The sequence below is a fragment of the Priapulus caudatus genome, unplaced genomic scaffold, assembly GCF_000485595.1.
Source record: "Priapulus caudatus unplaced genomic scaffold, Priapulus_caudatus-5.0.1 Scaffold911, whole genome shotgun sequence".
Classification (NCBI taxonomy): domain Eukaryota; kingdom Metazoa; phylum Priapulida; class Priapulimorpha; order Priapulimorphida; family Priapulidae; genus Priapulus; species Priapulus caudatus.
This window is the reverse complement of record NW_014577972.1, coordinates 62,548-74,944: the sequence shown is the minus strand read 5'-3', so window position 1 is coordinate 74,944 and position 12,397 is coordinate 62,548. Positions and strand designations below refer to the sequence as shown.

Genomic DNA, 12,397 nt, shown 5'->3' with positions numbered 1-12,397 from the left:
CCTCCTTATCCCTGCATACACCACCACCCTTCCTCCTTATCCCTGCACACACCACCACCCTTCCTCCTTATCCCTGCACACACCACCACCCTTCCTCCTTATCCCTGCACACACCACCACCCTTCCTCCTTATCCCTTATACCTATACAAACCACCACACTCCCCCTTATCCCTTATATCTACACACACCACCCATCCCCCCCGCCTGCACCCACCACCACTCATCCCATTCCACCTCTCCCCTACCTACGCACACCACCGCCATCCTCCTTAATTATCCCTTATACCTACACATGTCACCCATCCCCCCGCCTGCACCCACCACCACTCATCCCATTCCACCTCTCCCCTACCTACGCACACCACCGCCATCCTCCTTAATTATCCCTAAGGCTAAGTTATACCTACACATGTCACCCATCCCCCCGCCTGCACCCACCACCACTCATCCCATTCGTCCTCTCCCCTACCTACGCACACCATAGCCATCCCAAAGACGAGCTTTACTGACTGACAGCTACTTAGACTGGCTACTCTGCCTCACCACTACGTAATCAACTAACGGTGTAGTAACGGAGTCGGCGCGTACGGGGCCCATCTACCAGCCCTGCTGTTGGTGATAACGAAGATGGCCTCGTGACTTTGTCGGCGAGTCAAGAGGTGCGGTACTGGCGGCAGCTCTAACAAGCTTCGGCAAAAAACTCCTCACCTTTCCTAAAATCAACACGACTTTCCATCGTCGCTCGCGCTTGGCACGTCGCCAAGGTGACTGGCCGCGTGTTTTGTTTGGCCGCGGGCGCGAATGGGAGGCGCATGCCGACGTCGTGTCGGCAGTGTTGACTCGATGGTTTAACGCTAATGGCGGACAAGCGGGCTCAAAGCATCGCCTGTTGACAGTATCACACGTACGTCGCCTTCTCACACAGCCACCGCGTACGTCGTCTAAGGAGAGACATTTCAACCTTCTATCTTTTGAAGATGTGCATCGGAAACATCGTCTCCTGCTGAGCGAATACGATGGCTGTTTAAAAAATGCGAATGTTTTTAGAATAAACAAGCACAAACTATAACGCGTTCATGCACATTTCGAGAAAGATGAACTGAATTGCCGATAGCTGACCCGAGCGTCTGTGGAAACAAGCAGGGATGTGTGTGTATCGCTGTCACGGCTGCCGTGAGAAAAAATAAAATGCCGCTGCAGATTCCACCTGTCTTAGACTTACTTAAGGATAACCTTTACTTGCCCATATGCATTAACCTCGTCAAAATAGACTTTATGCCGAGATACACAACCTCTTGCTTGTCTTGTAATGCAACTTACTTTTACCTATCCAATTATATGTTATTCTCTATTGCTGATATTGATTTCACAGCAGTTACGCGGACACATTTTGATACTGTTAACTTACTTGTGAATATCATTTTATCAGGCATACATATATTCTACGACGTCTCTGCCCTTACGCGTATTGAAGCATTAACTATATAAACTCTGTCAAAGGAAAAATATTTACTCAAACTTTAAGTTCAAAATTTCTTTCATTAAACTCTTACTTTAAAAATATGAACTCTATAACGAGACGAGACAACTTGTATAATTTACCTCTGATTTCACACAGAGGACACCGACATCACTGCTGTACGTGTTTGCCATACGTTTCGTTAGTTTACGCCCGTTCTAGTATTGAACCAGTAGTTGTAACCATCTAGTGGTTTTGACATCTCTCCGTGGGGTTTCTCTTCTAGATGTCAAGCTCTTGTCTCTGAGTTCTTGCAGCTAGACCTGGACAACTGCAACCTCACAGCATTCCTGCGTGACACTGTCATGACTGTCATGTCCGACCGGGCGGGGGACCAGCGACCCCAAAAGACAGCGCCACCTATCAATGCAGTGGAGCAATGACAACTGAAGACAGCGCCACCTATCAATGCAGTGGAGCAATGACAACTGAAGACAGCGCCACCTATCAATGCAGTGGAGCAATGACAACTGAAGACAGCGCCACCTATCAATGCAGTGGAGCAATGACAACTGAAGACAGCGCCACCTATCAATGCAGTGGAGCAATGACAACTGAAGACAGCGCCACCTATCAATGCAGTGGAGCAATGACAACTGAAGACAGCGCCACCTATCAATGCAGTGGAGCAATGACAACTGAAGACAGCGCCACCTATCAATGCAGTGGTGCAGCGACTACAGATGACAGCACCATCTGTCAACGTGGCAGAGCAGTACCCATGGAAGACAGCGCCACATATTAAATTGGTGGAACAGTGACCATGCACTATAAGTGTCATATGCCAGTACCAACAGAACGTAACGACCTCAACAAGAGTGGTAAGGTAGAGACACAGAAACGTAAACGATGTCACATGTGTCCGTGATATCCGCGAACACGCTCGTATGTCGGTGACAACATAAAACAGTGTCATCTTGCACGGATGAGTCATGCAGTGCCTATGGTTGTTTCCAGAACACAAGGCATACCATTACACGCTATCACACAGCATGACTGCTGTACACTATATATCATAGCTGATCATTTGTAGTAGAAATAGTACAACAAATCAAACTGAATTTCATTCGCGTATAACAATGATTATTACAGTGATTTAGGCATATAAACACATGCACACGTTGTTCAACTTTTAAGTGATGATATATAGGAATATTTTCAAGTGTACTTGTATCGATGAACTATTTAAAACTAATTTAAGATGAGTTTATTTATTGCAAATTGTCGTCGATGCGCGCCTTCAAATAAGCAACGAGCTTAAGATCCGGTATCCCAAACACCGAAATGTACCGCTCGTGGGCTCGTGTTTCTTAGGAAATTCTTCCAAGATCTACCCGTCGCTCCCCGGGCCTTGTGCTAACTACAACCAGGGATAAATATAAGCGCAGAGCCGCAGTTATATCCAACCATCAACAGCGTGCTGATGTTTGGTATCCTAGCAACAAGCCTCAGCAGGCATCCCCGCCTCGAGCTGGCTGTAATTGACTAAATAGTTTTTTGAGTAGAAGGGTAAAAATGACGGCTAATGCTTTTTAACCGTATTTTTTTGCACATACCACTGATACCAGTCTCGTTTATGTGCTCGAAAAGCGCAGGCGAAGTATATTATATATATATATATATATATATATATATACATATATATATATATATAATATATATATATATATTACATATATATATACATATATATTATAATATATAGTCGCTGGGGACCTATAGGGGCGCTGCAATAGACTTGTGTTTGAGTGTTTGATAACGGCTTAGCAGTGTTGGGCGTTTCATATGTAACACATGTCGCGCCACAATGCACGCACGGCACACGATCACGCACGCACGGCCCACGCGCACGCAGAGAGTGGATTCTAACAACATCGCTCGCCAGCAAACCCACGCCACAAACTGATATCAAGCGCTGGGTTTGTCCTCGGCGTATACTATGGAATGCGCGCGTGCGGCCGCTGGGGCGCGCACATCGCATTCCTGTTCCACGTCACGGTTGTAACAAAGCCGGCCGAGGCGCGACCATACCTGCGAACTCGATTATTCCGACTGATTTAGTCTACGTCATTCGGTCGGCAACGCGAGATCCGAAGTAACAAGTCGCGGTTTACAATTATTTCAACCGCCCTCGCCATTGTCACAGGCGGACTCGGCGAATCTTTGTCAGCATTGCCTTTACCTACGTACGTAGTCTTCGCCGAACGTACAGCCACGTACGCGGATACAGGCGATTACAGTTCTGTTGAATGCGCCTGCGACAGCAATGCTCATCGTGGTAGACCCATGACAACATGCTTCATGATATCACTGATGATATCAAGAGCCTATTAAAGAAAGTTTTATTCTTTATATGCTCTTGATGATATGTCATGCATGTTTCGTGCGGTGAGGTCCAGGCGGGCTGCGGGGGTGAAACCGCGAAAAACTGATACACCGCTATCAAAAACTTCTACACTCAACGCTTCAAAATCCACGCACGCTGCGCATATGCGCAAGTGGATGATGTAATGTTTCGCCTGCGCATGCGTATAACTCCCCCGCCTTCTCCCTTTCCACCCATACAGCTACCCGGCAGTAAATCCGCCGTTTAGGGGATACCTAACATACGTTAGGTCCTCGAAGCGCTTCCCGCAGTAACACAGAGAAACCGATTTCCCTCTCTCCCAGGGAAGACCAATTTACGGGAATGCCATCCAATCGTGCGTTTACTCCTCGCTGTCGCACGCGCACTGAGGCCATGCCTTACGGAGCGCCACATGCGTTTAGTCGCCAACTACTTTTATCGGCTGCTCCCTGCGTGCAGCCTACACTCCGGCGCGCCAAAACCTCTGATTGTGGGCTGCCGCGTGCACAAGAAACTTGTGCGACGCCGCCCCACGGAAGCGCTTTTTAGACACGTGAATTACGTAAAACCTGTTGCCAACAGGTGAACCGGTGACATTCTCCGTCTGACACTGAGTAGCGCGACGCCTACCGAACGATCTACGGCACGCCGCATCAACTGCGCCGTTATTGCACCGCACGTGTCACCGCTAACTCGTCACGGTTATGCACGCACGCAACGCCAGCGGTTAATCCACGCACGTTGCCACGCGCGTAAATGTACGGTTATTAGCACGCAATCGTAACTGTACGGTTATGCACGCGCGTACCTGCTACGGTTATGGCCACTCGGCGTAACTGTACGTTATTACACGCACGCAACTGCCGCGGTTATGCACGACGCAACTGCGCGGTTAATGCACGCACGCAACTGCGCGGTTATCACGCACGTTTGCACGCCGCGTAAACTTACGGTTATGCCGCACGGCAACTGCGCGGTTATCACCGCACGTTGCCACGCAGTAAATGTACGGTTAGGTGCACGCGCGGTTAACTGACTACGGTTATGCACGTGCCTTAAACTGTACGGTTCATGCACGCGCCGTAACTGTCACGGTTATGCACGCGCGTAACTTGTACGCTTTATGCCACAGGCGCGCTAAACTGTACGGTTTATGCCACGCGCGGTAACATGTAGCGTTATGCACGCCGCGTAGTGCTCGCGGTTATGCCGCGCGTAACGTGCGCGGTTATTGCGCGGCGCGTAAAAGTGGCGCGGTTATGCACGCCGCGTAAGTACGGGTTATGCACGCACGCGTGTACTAACTCGGCTGTGAACAGGCGAGACGTGCTGATGTATCTGTAGTTAGATCACTCAGCTATGGCCGAGTAAAACGACGCACGTTGCTAATCTACACGTGCTCGGCAGCTGCCACGTGCTGCGGCGCGCAAAGCGCGGCAAGCCCATGCCGCCGAATCGACACGCTGCGACCGCACTGCACCGGCAAACACTAAAAACCACATTAAGGCAACAGAGCGTTACGACAAAACAACGCCAGTTAGCAGTCTTTTGGGTAGCACCGACAACCCCCCGAAGGACATCTATATCAGTTGCATCAAGGCTTGACGCTTAGTTACAAGAGTCGCCGCTCTCCCTCTTAACAACGCTTCCTCCTAGCTCTGACTCGTTGGTAATGTACACGTACAGCCTGCACGCTGGCCATTACAGTCGTCTGCATCTAATATTACTAGACGAAAGATTAGTTCAATAATTACTAACACATTCGGCGCCACTTGTGGAATGTTAAAGCGGACTCAAAGATACGTAACTAAAAACCCAACATGGTGTGTGTTTGCCATTATATAAGACCAAGTGATACATTGTGTGATCAAGAGCGTATAAGAAAGCCTTCTTTTGATACGCTTTGGTGTGAACAGACTGTTGTCGATACTGTGCACATGCGCAGGAGAAAGGACGATAAGGGCGATTAGAATAATGCATTAATAAATCATTATTTAAAAAAATTCGTTGTTATCTTACACGTGATATACGTCGTAACGATGTGATTCAGCCACACACGATGGCGCGCACACCACGCACACACACACATTCAACGCCGCTCGCCGCACGCACGCCAGCGCGCCGCGCGTCAACACACCACACATACATATTTTACGCGTGCGCGCACGGACACGCACACACCACACACACAGCACGCACGCACGCCACACACATAATATTTACGCCGCACCGCACGCACACAGTCACATACATATATTACTGCCGGCACGCACGCACGCAGGCATACGTCTAAACTTGCCGGATGCAGAACCTATGGGTGATCAGCGCGGTTGTGTGTTACCGACGGAGAGTTGCGTCGGCCTCAGTTTTTCATCGCTGCGGCGAAAACCTGTACAGACGCCGAACATTGGCGCGCTGCCAAGTAGTTATTTACCATAGCAACCTACTACACAGCGGTTCGAGATAGGCAACGGCGAGCAGCGTGGGCACGCTCGCCCTCGCTTCCCCATCGCCGGTCACTGCAACCGAAGGGACTCGGCGCTGCTTAGTACCTCCCCGGCTAACCAACTCAGCCAACGTCGGCCTGTCGATGCTGGCCGGCGCGCCGCCCGATATGACTCCCCGGACGAATATCACGACCAGCCATCGACTCTGAGAGAGGCGCTTTACGAGTGGTAGCATAACTATCGATTTAAAGTTTACCATCGCGCGCGATACATGCAGTAACGAAGCGGAAGCCTAGACCCTTCTCTTCCGCTGAGGGCACAGTTAATAACGAAGAGGACAAATGTCAGCCCTCGACGTGATGCTACACGCATGAGCTTTTTGCCAACTCAGTCTGAACCTTCCGCACCGACGAGCTCTGCCAAGAGGCTTCGCTGCATTTATACCACCGTCATGATGGGGAATGCAAATATCATGAATTAACGTCACATTTGCTTTGTGTTTATCAGTAATATAAGCTTATGCAAAAAAGTTGCGTTATATGATAATTACAGAATTACAGGCAAATTGTTGGCATAATAGGTGAGAAAGAGCAGTAGCAGAAACATTATACGACTTTGGTAGTAAATAAGATTGCCGCTTCGCGCCCCTATTTATTAGCATTATATTTTTTCCACTATTGAGAGACGTTCAGTGCCTCGTGGACCACGCGCGGCTGCATACGCACGACACACATATATAGTTAGTTATACAGTATGTGAGCGTAGAATACATCAGGACAACGTGAGAGTCTGTTCTTTGCACACGTCTGGACCGCGCGCGCGCACCGCCCCCACCACCCGCGGGACCGAACCACGCTCACCACCCACCACGCTCTCTCGCTTACAGATGTGGCCACGACGTTGACGCATGCCACTACCAGAGGAGCTAGCTGCCGCCCGCCGCGCCTTACCTGGCACGGGTGTCGAGCCCGCGATACTCGACGGCGACGCCGGAGTCCATCTCGCAGCACTGCCGACGTCGCGCGGCTCGCCACGTCTGGCGACGAGTGAGCCCTTACTCGCCTTTCCATCTGTCCCGACGCCACCGCCCCGCACATCGCGCCTCGGACGACACCATAGGCTGGAGGTCCGGCGCTCACTTGACTTCGAGCTCTCCAATCCATGATGCGGGGCAGGCCGAGCCGAAGCTTCTACCGGCTGCACGACACGTGCGTCACGTCAAGCGGCCGAGCCGGGCGCCGGCCTGCTGCCGCCGCACGGCTGCGCACCGCACCGGGAAGGGGCCGCCGCCCATGCGGCGACCGACCCGCCTGGGCTACCCTCCTCAGACTCCAGTCCGCATCTGTCGACATCCCGGCGAATTCAAAGCTCGAGGACGCCGGCTTCGTGCGCAGCGTTCGCAGGCCGCGTGGTGCCGCCACCAGCCCGAGCCGTTGGCCACGTGCAACTCGTGCGCCCGGCGGTTCCGGCAGCGGCTGCCCCTACCTGCCAGCCGTGCGCACCTCACAGGCGCCGTCGCCTCAGTAGCAACAGCTAGCAGGCAGTGCCACCTGATGGGCGTGCTGGAGGCGGCCGCCGCCGCAGCCGCCGCGCAGGCGGCGCCGACGCTGGCTGGGTCGCAAGCGTGTGACGACGCACACGTGCGCTAGCCGGGCTGCGTGAAGACGTACACGAAGAGCTCGCCACCTCGAAGGCACACCTGCGCACGCCACACGGGCGAGAAGCATACTGCCTGTGCGGCTGCGAACGGGAATGCGTGCTGGAAGGTCGGCGTCTCCTACGACGCTGACGCCGACATTACCGCCAAACATACGGGGCGACCGGCCCGTTCAGGCAGGCTGTGCGAAGCGCGCCTCTCTCGCGCTCCGACACCTCTCGACTGCCACATGAAGCGAACCCGACCGTGAGTCGCGTGTTGAGCGACAGAGGCGCCCCAGCCCGCTGCCTCGGACGACGGTCGGGTCGTCGGGGGGGGGCGTCGCGATCCGTCGCGGTCGGTGTAATTGTTTAACCCCGTCAGCTGTAATGTATCGCGTGAGTAGTCGGTTGCATGTAGTTTCCCTGCATTCTCCCCTCGGAGTGCAAGTGGGAGAGAAAAGTTATTTATCGTTTGATTTTAGAGATTTACCGATCCAATCTTATTTAATTAATCGTTATTCTTTGTTTTTTATTCGTACTGACGCCACGCCGGTCTTGGTAGAGTTAGCTTGGCAATAGGCCTTGTTTTAGCAGCTAGCCTAGCGAGGCATCTGGCGATGCCTCTGTTGTAGGCGAATGAGGAGAGATTCTAATATTTATGGAGTAAGCTTTATGACGTTTGTTCGCTCACTGCCATGACGTATGTAGAGATATATAAAGAGACCAGGGGGCCGCTTCACTGGTGAGCACCTGCAGGCAAAAATAAACAATTCACTCGCGTTTTCTACCAGCTTCGCGTGTGTGATCAGTAAACTTTATTGGCGTGTAACGAAACATCTACACCGAACGCCATTGAGTCTACCATTGCTAGCGGACATTCCACACGAACTGTATGGGCATGGGTTTGCTAATGCGTTTTAGGATGGAACAGCCCTGCTTGCCCTGCGCTTAAGCGCTAGTGCTACTCGCCGCCGGGGTGCCACGCACAAGAGACGGAACGGCGTGCTGCGCGATAAATGGCCTGTGAGATTCTGACGCGAGTAACAATTCGCCGAGTTTCCGCTGCTGATACGCACGGGCCGTCCGTTACGTGGTCTTCCTGGCCGTGACCACAGTGATTTATTCACAATATCCCCGGTTACAGGAGCATGACCCCCGTGCCATGCGTGATATACCTTAGCGCGCCGGCGGTATCCAGTTCATCCGAACCAAGTAGCTCTACGATTTTTTACGGATGTTTTCGAAATGATTACGGGTCATGTGATATATAACGCGGCAATGGTCTACGCTAGAATGTTTCTCAGGTGGACGTTCAAAGCGCTTTCGCTCGAGCGTCGAAGGTCGTTTCGTAGCACGTGAGTGCTGCATCTTATTGAGCTGCTTCGCGCGTCGTTTGAACTCAAGGTGCTATTGATACGGTGGCTGCTGGTGTCCGCGGCGTTAGATCTGCCGGATTATTAGTCAGTTGTTGGGAAGAGAGACTCGGTGTGCACCGTTGACGTGATGCTCCCATATATAGTGTACCTAATTAGAAATGCGTGAAGCGGTATACTGTGTTATATGCCAGACAGACAAAGAATTGTTATTGTTGTTTAGCCATTATACTATGTATACTGGTCGCTGGTCAAGCACTCCGTCCTCGTGTTAATATAGTCTGATGATATACTGCTTTGAGATATTTCTCATCGTAGTCGGTATTATATTTACCGCGTTAGTTAAGTGAACTACGCCAAGTTTTTTAGTAAGATAACGTCAATGTATATATTTTATTATGAACGTGTTGAGAGATTTACCGAATACATTTGATACTTCTTGCGCGAAAAACATCGCTGTTGATGTCAATCCATTCACATTCACACGGCGAACTCACAGAATTGAATAAGTATGCCGCCTACACAACACGCTAGTTACTCTCACGATTAATACAGATTCCCACAGTTTCACATTTACCCCCCTCTTTCCCCTCTTCCTCTTTAAATTAAATTCTATTTCCATCTCTTCTTCGTTCACTCCTTACACCTTCCTCACATTCACACCCTTTTCTCTTCTATCTCACCTTCCCAAACCTTGTCATCTTCCACGCTATTCCAGAGAGATCCTCTTTACTGAATTCTATCGTCAGTATACAATAGTGCAGCTCACTGAAATGGAAACTTTTTGAGTATGTATTTTACCAACGCACTCGCGACGAATCTATCAGTGGACATTAGACCAAAATATGAAATATTCCGTATTAGATGGCAGCACATCTTCTAGAGAACTACGCCAGTAAGCTCAGCCAGTAAAGGAGTACCAAATCTTGCACACAAATTATTTTTATGGATGCACATTTATTTGCCTTGTTAGATAGCAAAACGGGCAGACAATAAACACTAGTGTCCCATAACATTACGCGTAAACATTAAAAGAGGAATTTATGTGTTAGCGAGGTATGGGTTTCAATCACACTGGACTTTTCTGAAACACTTCTCAAGAGAAGATGAAAACACAGACTACACAGATTGTTCGAATATTAGGTTTATTGTTTTTAAATATGATTCAGTTGATGGCTGACAACAAATTCACTTCATGTCTATTACTTTGCAGTTATTATAATCGTTTTATACGTACCTCTTTCTATATAATACAATTACAATGAATGTGCGTAGCGTAGTTCTAACAAACTGTGATATTCCTGCAATTACATGACAGTAGAAAAGACAGATAATATATATATAATGTATATTAGTATATTATATATATAATATATATATAGTATATATTATATATATATAATTATATAGGCTCTTAGGTTATTATCGGATGTGCTTTGTGGGAAGAAAATGGCGATGTGTGGCTGTGGTAAGGTAGGGTATATAGCAACCCGGCTTATACTTGGCGACCCCCCCTAGCATATGATAAAACAATCTGAAGAGGCTGTGGAGGAGATGCCATCTGATGAACCCAAATCTTCTGTGCCGATGTATAGCTGTTCTCTTAGTCGTACGCCGATTACTCGTATCGTATGTATATTTATTTATATGTATGTATACGTACACGCGTACGCATTATATATGTATATATAATACCATCAACATTTGAGTGTGCTGACGGACCGCTACCTTTCTGAGTTAATTTTTGCAAGACATAACAATGATGTCGAACGCACAACGGCAACACACTGGCATAGCGCTTCAGATCACTGTCCAGTCAACTGCATAACAAACGCTTTGAAAAAAAAGATTCACCATTGCCATCTTCTTCTCATCTCATCATCATCATCATCGATATTCATCATCATCATCATCATTCATCATCATGCATCGATCTCTCTCATCTCATCATCATCATCATCATCATCTATCATCACCATTAGGGGTTGACATCAAAAAATATTTTCCTCAGCTTTAACACACGATGGCGCTCACAATTTTCTGCAGTGACGACAAGACAGACAGCTGCTCAGCTGGCGTTCGCTACAGCAGCTCTCTCGCGAACGAATCAATGGCCAGGCAGGGGACCCACATAAACTATGCAGATTCTATACCCCTGCTATCATTATTACCTACGTGGCCTTGCGACTCGACAGAAACCTTTCGAGCTTCCCCGTTCTGTATACACAAGAAATCTCCTGCACACATAATGTTGCAGCGTTATGACCTGACTGATAATCACTCACTGTAGAGTTATATGTCCACCGTCACTGGCGCCGATCCACGCTTACTGTAGTTACTGCACGACACGTGAACAATATAGACACAGATATAGCCTACGTATCCTCATCGACAGGACAGTTATAAAGTTGGAGCCAACAACTCTGAGAGATATCAGTGAAGACTCCACTCCAGGGACCGCAGCGGCCATTACAGACTGACCGCCGGTACGATCTTTACGGGAAGACTGTGAAAATGGCGACCTTCCGCTGTCTGAATAACGGCGTAGTGACGACGTAGGATGAGAAGAGCCTCGAGCGTGCCAGGCATCGACATGGCCAGGGGGCGGCGGGAAAGGAAGAACCTAGGGGCGGCCGTCACACTTCCCTCGTGAACAACCACGAATGAATAACTTATGAGACAGACGGATTCCTGCAGGTTCACGTAAAACCAGTAAACCATGGGCGACACGAGCTCACATTCTAAACACACGCCACGAAACTGACGAGTGCGGCCACCACGCTGCTGCTGATAACACAGCCACGAATGAACTAACACAAACCACATCGATAATCCCGTACGTGAGAACACGCATGTGACAACAGCAACATAACAATAACCGTGTCTGCTGATAACACAACCCAAACAGATTTGCACGATTGTGGATGATAACACACACCACAACGGTGACCCGTACATGATAACACGGAGTGCGTTGAGAACACAACCAAAAAAAGATAATGTTAACCAATAATGTTAACGTCGCGCGCATTTGATCTAAACCACGTAATGTTTATATTGTGCTTTATAAAT

General features: G+C 49.3%; 1 protein-coding gene across 1 annotated transcript in view; it reads left to right on the top strand.

Annotated features, from left to right (window-relative positions):
• LOC106814354 (mutS protein homolog 5-like) overlaps positions 1-12,397 on the top strand; it is a 36,138-nt gene that overhangs the window by 14,233 nt on the left and 9,508 nt on the right. The window lies entirely within an intron of this gene.